Genomic DNA, 11,096 nt, shown 5'->3' with positions numbered 1-11,096 from the left:
GTGAAATTTGCAATTATTAAGATGCAGCTCCTCACTAAGGATCGTCCTCTACTAAACAATGATTATATTAGAGTTCATATGCCACTTGATAATTCGTGGTGCTAATAATGATATGTACAATTTAGATTGAATCAAGGCTATGGTTAGAACAATAGCGGCAGATTGTGTTAGAACACTGCACCTGAGCCGAATTGCTCTTTCTTTCCTTACGGCACATCTGCCCGTCTTATTTCATATAAAATATAGTAAGTAATTAAACATGAAGTTCGCCTCTCATCTTATATAATGCTGATATATATAGTTCAAAGTTTTTTTTCATGTTTATAACAGCTTAGTAAAGAATAATGTATATAAAACACACACACTTTACTTTTATTATAATTTGTATTTAAAAATAAACTTAAAATAGTGTATGTTTATATACACCCGACAGGAAATGTTTTTTTAGTCAACCTTTAATAAAAGTCATACAAGCCATTTTCATTTATACAAATTCAATAAAAATTTAAGTCACCGTCAGGTATTTAGCCCTTCAAATTTCATGACCATTTCCTTCTCGTATATATTTGCAAATAGACAGATATACACTCTTGGAATCAAATTATAATTAGAGCTCCAAATTTATATAGTCTGTATACGTATGTATATATATAATTATATATTTATGTATAAATATATAATTTTTCCCACAATTTATAAATATATATATATATATATATATATATTTATAAATTGTGGGAAAAATTGTATTTTGTTTGTACGATTTGAATACTTTAAATACAGTCAGAGTTATAGGTACGAGACTATTCCCATTTCTTTAAAACTTCTGATTACAAAAGTGTAATATCATACTCGTTTTCTATTACATTTTCTTACAACTGAAAATATAATTTTCAATAATTCTGTAATTTAAGTAAGCTGTCTGTTATGATGATAGGTAAGCATTCACATCTGCTTATTTTATACCACCTTGCTACATTAGTCTTCTAATGTTGCTATATTTTCTTATCTATTATAACGATTAGGGTCAATGTTCACAAAAACCTGAATAGAATTCAAGGATTAAATTGTATTCAACTCTTCCAGACGATATAAAAGTATTTTTATGATTACGTATGCCTGAACAATGCTTAACCAGTGAACATATCTACGAATATGAAGTATTATTGGTGTTTTAAAATCAAATTAAGAGTTCAAAGTCATTTAAACACAAATTAATATCACTCAATATTAAAACACTTTTCTATCAAACTTTCAATTTTTATATTACCAATCATATTCGTAACAAATTTTCTTATTCAAAACTCCTTTGGCTAATATATAATTATGCAAATCAAGCCAAAAAATGCTCTTTTTTCAATAAAAATAGATCGAATATTCACGTAAAAACTAAATTTAAATAAAAAAAATTAAAACTTTTTCTCTTCTTAAAATAAAAGAATCAATCAATCACCTCTAGAGGCTACTTATAATCAAGCCAACGTGGTCTCATTAGAAGAACTCACCACAACTGTATTAATGTGGCAAATATAACATCATAATAGGTAAGTTACTTTACTATTTCCAAATTTACTTTATATTACAATTAAAGTAGATGTCTCGCAAGAAAGAGGTAATAGAAAAATGTAATTTTACTTACGGACAAGGCGCGCGAGGAGTTGCACGGCAGTATAATCTTCAGGTACAAAGTTTAAGAGAGAAATAATTACTACGCGTACCAATGAGGTTATTATTCCGCCAAGAATTTACTTCCAAGAACATCAAAGAAAATAATACTAACCGGTAGCTAGTAACAGACGTGCGAAAAAATATATATACTTTATATATGTATTTATATAAATGTATAAATACTACGTACAAATTGTTTAGCTTATTTATTATAACTAAATGAAGGTATAAGCGTTACGTTAAATTATCAAAAATTTAGTGTGTAACAAAAAAACAAAAGTTTCTTTCTTATCCCCGACTTGTTATTAGTAAAATTGCCTTCATAATTTGCTTACAAACCGATTTGATCAAATAATTTGGGACCTGATATACTTTATATTACACTTTAAAACATGTTAGGTATTATAGAATTTACTACTTTAAAATAATTTAATTTAACCCAATTATATTCAGTATTTATCAATAACAAACACATAGCCCCAATAATAAAATTTGAATTTGTTCTAAGCCATTATAAAAATTAAACTATTAGTAAGTATGAATTTAAATAAGTGTTTTTCATTTTTTAATAATTCATTTTTTTCAATAATTACTTATAGTGTACGTTTATTAAGGTTTTATTTAAACTTCTACTATAAGAGAAATTAACATATCCGTCTAGTTAATTCCATGTGTCAAAAACTCTTTATACTTTCTATATTATTTGATCACGCTATATCAAGCATGGAATTGATTTGCACATATTTTGAAAGCATGTAATATTCCACATAACGTTGGATATTTTTGCTAGATTTACCACGAAGAAACGTTGTTTAAATATGGAATGTCATTATAATGAAAGCCATCTTAAATATTTGTATTATTTTTTTTACAAAATTCATTTACGCAAGAGAAATATTTTACCATGTAAAAACACATAATATTTAAAACATTCACTCACTCAACTAATGAATTCTGAACAATTACATACATGCATAATATAGAGTATGCTGTACCAAAAGTATTTTTGAGTACCAAAAGTGGTATTTTTTCGGGTATTTCTAATAGTTTACGATCCAACATCTAATATGCTAGAGGCGTGTGGCTAGCATAATCTTTGTAGTAAAAGAACTGAACTCAGTGATATCAGCTGTTCTTATTAATTTAGTTAGCAGTATAAACGTTAAATATTAATTTGTGTCAATATTTTGTGGTTTATGTTACTGTAGAATCTTAATGGAATATCTAAGGAGGATTAAAATATTGATTTAAATCATCATGTTTCAATGTTTTTAGTAGAACTGTGAATAATCAACTAGTCCCATTAAAAGTGAGCCGTGGCGTACATATTTTCAATTAATTAACATTTAATAGTTATTATTATTATCATTATATGTAGTTTGACGAAAAACTCGTCACTCATACCTAAATACTCCTTTTATACAAAATATTTCCGCTATTGGATATTCAATTACACGTAAAAGCGATCGTTTAAGAAAAAGAACGTTTTTGATACTAGTGATATTGCTTGAAGGTGGCCAACTATGAGTAAACAATTCGTTGCAGTACATAATTTGAAATTTATTTACAGTTAAAGAAATTTAATAATGTTTCTGAGTGAAAAGGTTATAAGAGTAAAAGTATAAGTAAGTAAACAAAAAATCAGTGTAAGAAATAAATTATAATATCACTGTTTTTTAAATACATCCTAAGTTTCCTCCTTGACATTGTGAATGAAGATTTATAATCTTCAGTTTTTTGTTTTATTTTTAAAAGAATTTTTCAAATTTCTGTTTATATATAATATTGAGAAAATAAATAAAAGTCTGCTGTCCAACATTTGTCTATATTTTGACATCGCGTGTAAACAAAGATTTCTTCTTCATACAGGAAAATGATACGGCGTGTGTCAATATACAATGGGTCTCACTAGAATATCGTCGTTGGTAAGCAAATATTCACTTACCACTGGTTTACTTAATATTTGTTTTTTATCATTCAAATACTAAGTAATTGGCTACTAAAATTGCAGGATATTTTGAGTGTTATTCTAAGAGATTTACTTGTATGTTATTGGGTGTCCTTATATTTTTTATGGTTATCTAGAAAGTGAGTAAATAACTATAATAATAATAATAATGATTTATTTTCCACCATTTACAAACAAATACAAAACAATTTAAATTCTTTGGAAATTCACTGAGCAAAAACCAGTAGCTGGTCAGCGTAACGAAAACAAAACAATTTACAAAAATAAAATAAAAAGAGTCCTTTCCTAATAAAAACAATATTCCAGCCAATAAGCTGCTCTCCATGACGTCTGCATCTGACTAAAACTTCCAGAGGCATATAATGAAAAACAGTACACATATATATATATATATATATATATATATATATATATATATATATATATATATACACATGCATATAGTATACGTAAATATACAATACAATAGATAAAGTTTCCATTCACTAACCTATATTCACAATAAATCTTATATATTAATTATAAGTTTGGCTGATACCAATTACAACGAAAAATACAAAAAGTTGTAATAATGGTAAAATAAAATAAATTCAGAATTTAGTGTACTGTTTGAAAAAATTAAAAATTGAATATTAAGCTCAAAACATTTGTTAAATCACCAATATTAATATGTGTCAAAAGCCAAGCTTTCAGCATTTTAGAAAAACAATTCAAGATATTACATGATTTTATTTCGCTTGGAATCTGATTAAAAAGCTTCGGTCCTATGTACTGAATGTATTACCTAAAAGATTCTTTGTTTACTTTCGGTATTCTGAATATTCTGTTATCTATACTTCTAGTCCTGTGCAACAAATCATTCGTTCAAACATTTCCACAGTGTAAATAAAAAATTCTTAATACTTAATATACATACAAATGTTCTACTGGTAAGATTTTTAACTGAACATGCAGTGGGAAAGCACTTTCTCTTCTATTTTTGTTTAATACTATACGAATCAAGTAGTTTTGTGTTGCTTTTAATATACTGATTAAATATTTGTATGTACCTCCCCAGCAATGTACAGCATACTGCAACCTTGATTGTATTAGGGCAAAGTATAATGTTCGCATCAAGTTCGTATCACAAAAATTTCTGAGAACATAAAAAGTTCTAATCATAGATCTTAATTTGCTATGCAACTCCGCGATATGATTTTCCCAAGTTAATTTATTATCCATGTTAACTGTTCTATCATTATCTTCAGTTATTATTACGTATCATATATCATTATCATTTGTTCTATCACGACTTTGCAAGGAACTTCAATACGAGGATTTGGCTACATAATACTTTTAAATACGTTACCCAATTATACTGCCTCACCAACTAATAACAATGTAGTTGAAAACCGTAACGCCATTCCCTTAAATATTCAAAGAAGTAAACTGTTAGAGGACGGTTAAATGTATAAAGTTAGTGCAAACCTTTTCAACGACAAAAATAATGTAACCAACTCACCAATATTATTGTGTACAACACTGTAGACAACACACATAAACATAAAATTATAAGGTTTTGTCAGTAATATTGTTAATGTATTACATTATTAGCTGAGCTTTATCGAAGCCTATCACCCGTGGAGCTGTCAAAATCCAACTTTGTTTGTCTGGCTGTCTGTCTATCTGTCTGTTCAGAAGATAACTCTAAAACGAACTCATTTTTTCCCTGAAGCTTAATTTATATATGGGAAACACCAACATTGATTGTAGACCTTGTCACTTCATCTTTTGGGTAACCAGTAAGGCAAAGACAAAAGGCGGTATGAAGAAATCTTTAAATAAATTAAATCCATTCATTTAAAATTTCAAAACGCGACTTTCATTTATAGTATAATCAGAAAATTAGCTAAGTCAATAATAAAGCTTTATGACAGTATTGTGTTGTAGTACCCTCCATAATACACCGCAACTTTTATAGCTTGAACACTACTATGAAACCTAATTTAGTGACCAAAAACTAACAACAGGTTTCATAATTATGTTCAATTAAAATTTTGCGTGAATCGTACAAAAAATGTGTTCCATTATGGTTTATGTCCATGAAATTTGGCTGAGCGTCATTGAAGGCTATGAATAAGTAGATTATTATAGTTTCTCTTTTTCCTGACAGAGGTAATGGATAAACTTCTTTAATTTTGTACCCATATATGTCCACAAAACGTATCGGAAATTAAATGATTAATACAAATGATATATTGAATGACACCTCAGTCAAGCGTGTTACGCGACACGTTGTGAGGCATACTTCTACCTTGTATTTATGTAATTATTTACGTAAATATATAGAGTAAAATAAACTAAATATTTTTACATATCTTGATTTTAGAAATATTTCAATTTAAAATATTTCAAAAGTGTGCATATTCAATGATTGGAACATTATTAGAATTGAAGTTTGACTATTTTTTTTTTTAGTTTTAGACTTTGACTATAAATATTTTTCGATACTAGATTTCCTTACGTCCTGATGTCAATTTTACGTCCTATTTCTTCTATATTGGGATATATAAGAACCATTATTTTCATTGAATAACTATCCATTGGAGAACTCTTGTATATCACAGTTTAATGGATGATTATGTAATCAAGATAAAACCTAATCTAATGTCACCATCTCACCATTGGGCTCTCTGCCTTGCTACAATACGAATATGAATACCGTCCTAAACATGTTTAGTTTCCCCAAAGAAAATATGTGACCCAAGAGGAAGGCCAATACTCGTGTGCTCAATACTCGTCATATCTAAACTTGCTTCATAAACTACTAGTGGACGAATCAAACAACATCATAAAAAGTTCTCTGTTACATCATGTGTTTGCAACGTTATCTGATGATTCTTTTCTTGGATTGTTGCAAAGATCTATAGTGAAACACCGGTTAAGGCACCGAAAGTCTGATACAGAATAAAACAACAACAAATAAAATACAACATTCTGTACAGAATATGTACAGATGCAACAATCTTAATAATAGTGAGTGAAATTTCACTTTATTGAATGGAATTGAGGTTACACGGCTACAGTCACCGGTATCGAGATAATTGGTCATGGATGGTGCTTTTGAACAAAAGTACATTGGTACTAAAATATCATCGTCCTCTCATGTTTATACTTGCCTCATAATGTTGTCATCTCAGACAGAGTACAGTAAGTCTGGGTGTCACATATCACCTCGTCCGGGGCATCATCACTAGCATGTTATAAGGCAGCTATTAAATTTTTCAAGGTTGAACAGAATATTCTCTACGGTTGCGGGAACTGTGAAAGTCTAGGATATCTATCACATATATCATATCTGAGGACCAGTGTTATTTGTGCCAATGTTCTTTCTCTTACTACTTTTAAAGGTTATAAAAATGCATTCTTAAACTCATCAGGCATTATTCTACTTAAATAACATTATAGAATATGAGCTAAGTGCAAATTTGTACTATATACACACAGAACCCAGTGTTTCTTGAAATTCATAGAGGGGTTTTTCCTCAGGGAGAACGTTCACAGCCGCGGTAATATATTGGTGACGATTGAAATGGAAGGATATCAAAAAGGTTTAATAAGTGATTTTTTCAGATACTTTTGTCTTTATATTACATTTACTATCTACCTTTATAAACATAAAACGGACCATCAGACATATAAATAACAGCTACACCACCCGTATATGATTACCTGAATTTTGATTTATCATCTTTTTCAGCGTCTGAAGGTGGTTTTTAAATGTGTCAGTCTAAACGATATGATTTTTGTTAAATATATATGATAAAATGATATTTTATCAAAAATACCATTTCATATTTAGGCTAGGGCTAACTTTTTCACAGTAACCTATTTTGACCGCCACCAAAACTAGTGCGGCTCATCTCAAATTTCTTTTTTACGAAAGATTTCTCTATCGATTTGAATGAAAACCCAGTTGTGGGCTTATACAATAAACATTTTCTGTTATCTCTTTATTATAATTAGTAAAGTCTGAAAAAACAACCCTAAATTTATAAGTTACTTACTTACTTAACAATGGTAAATTTAGGAGCATCTATGATAAAGCAATTTAAAATAGGTATTTACATTTACCAACACTTTTTAATGATAGGTACTCTTAAGTAGTAATAAAACTAAATTTATTCTTGAATCCGGATAAAGTGTAAGTAAATATATCGGGGTGATAACTTTGAAAATCCATCAAAACTTAATGCAACCGTCCTACAATAGATTATTACCCTATTTAATGCAAAGTTACACCTCCGGCTAAGTTTGTACTTCTTTATGAAAAAATTATCATACGTTATTTCTTGTAAATTGGCAGTAAACAGGATTTAGTAAATGTTTTTGTCCTCTTTAAATTTATAGTTACATATTATACTCATGTACTACAAGCTATTAAAACTGTCTTTAGTAGGGGATATCTACAATTATTTAAAATGAAACAAACTCTGGTAGTATAAACCTTACTTAATACATTTATTTATATATCATATATAGAAACTCTTAAAACCATCACATTGTAATTGTTTTATATTTCAAAACTTTGAAAATCAGCAAAACTAAACGTTGAAGTAAATGTAAATAAATAAATATCATATATCAGTATATATAACATCGCGGAGAGAGTAAGAGGGCGGTAGGGGGGAAGAGAAAGACAGAGAGTGGGGGAGGGAGAGTGAGAGAGTGAGTGCGTGATACACATCAGGCTTTGCTGAGGTTGCATGTGATATTTTAGATATAATGCTCATTTGAACTGCGACAGCAAATCGTACAGAAAATATACATTTAAAACGTCTAAGAAAAAAGAAAGATTATCCTAGCCTACTAAGTGAAAGGCTTCGATGAGGCTCAGCCAATTCCATTTATAGATATCCATCTTTATATAATTAATTGTTGTCTGTGTAGAAATGAAGTTCAACGCCAAACTTAAAACTTGATACATTCACATTTTGGCCATTGGGTTTCACAGCAGTGTTTGAATAATAACAGCTTCGATGTATCACGGGGTAACTAATGATTGTATTCAATTCTGTTTAAAAATTAGTTTATTCTATAAATTTCTCGTTTCATCATGGTTACATATTAGACCAATGTAAAATTGTTCGCTAACTCTGACCTCAATCACAAGGAGTGACGGTACCATGAAGTGTTATGTAACACTCAGCCAATAACTAGAGTATACTAATGAATGTTTTTTACATCACATATTGCCATAGAATTGTATTTATTTTTTATATCCAGAGTGGTTGAGTCATTCATTTTAGCCTTTATAAGATACCTGATAATTTTTTTTACTAAGTTACTTGATACGGTGCATTTTGAAATATAAAACCCTTATACAGCTATAACCAGTTCAGAATGTATTTAAATACTTAATATTTTATGCGTGACTTAAGAATACGTTTGCATAGACGACATTCATAGCATCAAGATCACAGCATCTCAGAATCTCGTACAACAATAAAGCATTTAATCATCACATACCGCAATACAACCAACATGCTTATTGTGAGAAGCAGGTGTTGACCTGGTTGTAGACATTCACAAATCATTCATTTGATTTTAGTTTCTACTAATTTATGGAAAGACTATAAATGCGGCATACTTTGTTAAATAGCAGATTGTTTTTTTATATTTACCGTGTTACAATGCTAGACTTTATAATTATACTATCCGTTGTAACTCCAGAAGTGTTTAAAAACCCGCAATACAGAATAGAGTTAATGATTGTTACTTTATAGAAGATTTTAAATCCTTACAACTATACATAGAATAATATATTTGGGATTGTCAATGACCGAACGGTCTAAGTACTGGGATCTGAGTTACAGATAGCGCAGGATAGATTCCTTTCTTTGGCCGCAGCACTTTTTATCAGTACCAACGACCTTGTACGGCACCGAATCTCACCCTTATTCTGTTTCATAAGATTCTCGCACAGTCTACTGGCCTATTATGATAGGCAGAATTGAACTAAAAGGGGATTGGCCTCTCCTCAAAACAAACGCGGTTTCTGTGCCTTCTACGTACACTTGTTGTTTCTTGTTTGTGAATAAAAGATCGAGGAGGGCCAGTGCAACATTATTAAAATCATACAGTCAGATAATTTGTATTATTAGTTGATTGTACGAGACACTAATTGCACTCGTACATAATAAAAATTTTGCAAAATCTAATTTATATTATATTTATTTATATTAACACATAAATTTCTCTTGTAAATAACACTAAAAGTTTTACAGGAAACAACATTTTACGCTATAATTACTGTGAATACAAATAATACATTTGCACTGTATATAAACAAATGATAGCAATGAATTCTCTTTAAAATCTTTCCATTTATTGCGTGATTTATTTAAAATCTTTATCTCTTTACTAATGCTAGTTTAAAACTGATTTTATTTATACGCAATCTTATAGGTTTGGTATTAATATCCAAAACTTCTGCTACTGGAAATGGATCACAAGGTTTTATGAAACTTTCATCGTCTGTATGTAAATTATAACAGATAATGCCCCAAGTGATCCCCATATAACATAGAGTTTAGCTATCGTTTAAATAACTTAAAATAACTTAAGGTGGCATGATTGTGATATTGAGCCTGCCACTTCCCCTAATGGGGGTTACAGGGGGCGGCCCCTCCCACCAACCTTGCCCCTAAATTGAAGTTTGGATATCGCATAAAATTTTTATTTTCTTATACAGTAAATATATCATCAAAGTACATAGTTAGACATTATTAGTAACTTATATGCGATATTATTGAAAAATAACTTTTGGCTTATAAGTGTAGTTTACATAGACGATATCTAGGGATTTAGTAAATGAGACGCAACAATAACATTTGCATAACGACACCTTTATGAATAAACATTGAAAAAATTACATGTCTAGAGTCCAATTAAACCACCAAAATTAACGGAATTTGTCTTTACGCACAAATAAATCTTTCTAACATTCTATTATTTTGGATTTTGCTAACTTATTACTTTATCCCAAACAATTCTAAATATATGGAAATTTGGTTTTAGTACTTCATTTTAATGTTATAGAATAACCAATCGTTTTTTTTATATTTTAGTCCATCAACATGAAACGGTCAAATATTATTGAAAACAAATTTTTATAAACACTGTTATGAAGAAATAGAGCTTTAAAATGATAGTATACTATGTGGTAGGTTTATTTTTACTGTTATAATATTTAAATTCAAGTTTCCACATCTTGTTCTTAGGCTAGATAAAAAATTGTAACAGATTAAAGAAGTTGTGATTTATTTTATTTTTATAGCTCTGGTAATACCTGATATATGTTTGTGACATCTTAGCTGGCTCAACCTGTATAGCAATATGAAATTTTTAATAACAAGAACTACGTTTATTTAAAAAAATTTTGTTTCTTTTTGTATACTTGTTATATTCACATAATTTA

The sequence above is a fragment of the Homalodisca vitripennis genome, chromosome 6 (assembly GCF_021130785.1).
Source record: "Homalodisca vitripennis isolate AUS2020 chromosome 6, UT_GWSS_2.1, whole genome shotgun sequence".
NCBI classification, from domain to species: domain Eukaryota; kingdom Metazoa; phylum Arthropoda; class Insecta; order Hemiptera; family Cicadellidae; genus Homalodisca; species Homalodisca vitripennis.
The sequence above is the reverse complement of the archived record's forward strand: the minus strand, read 5'-3'. Positions refer to the sequence as shown.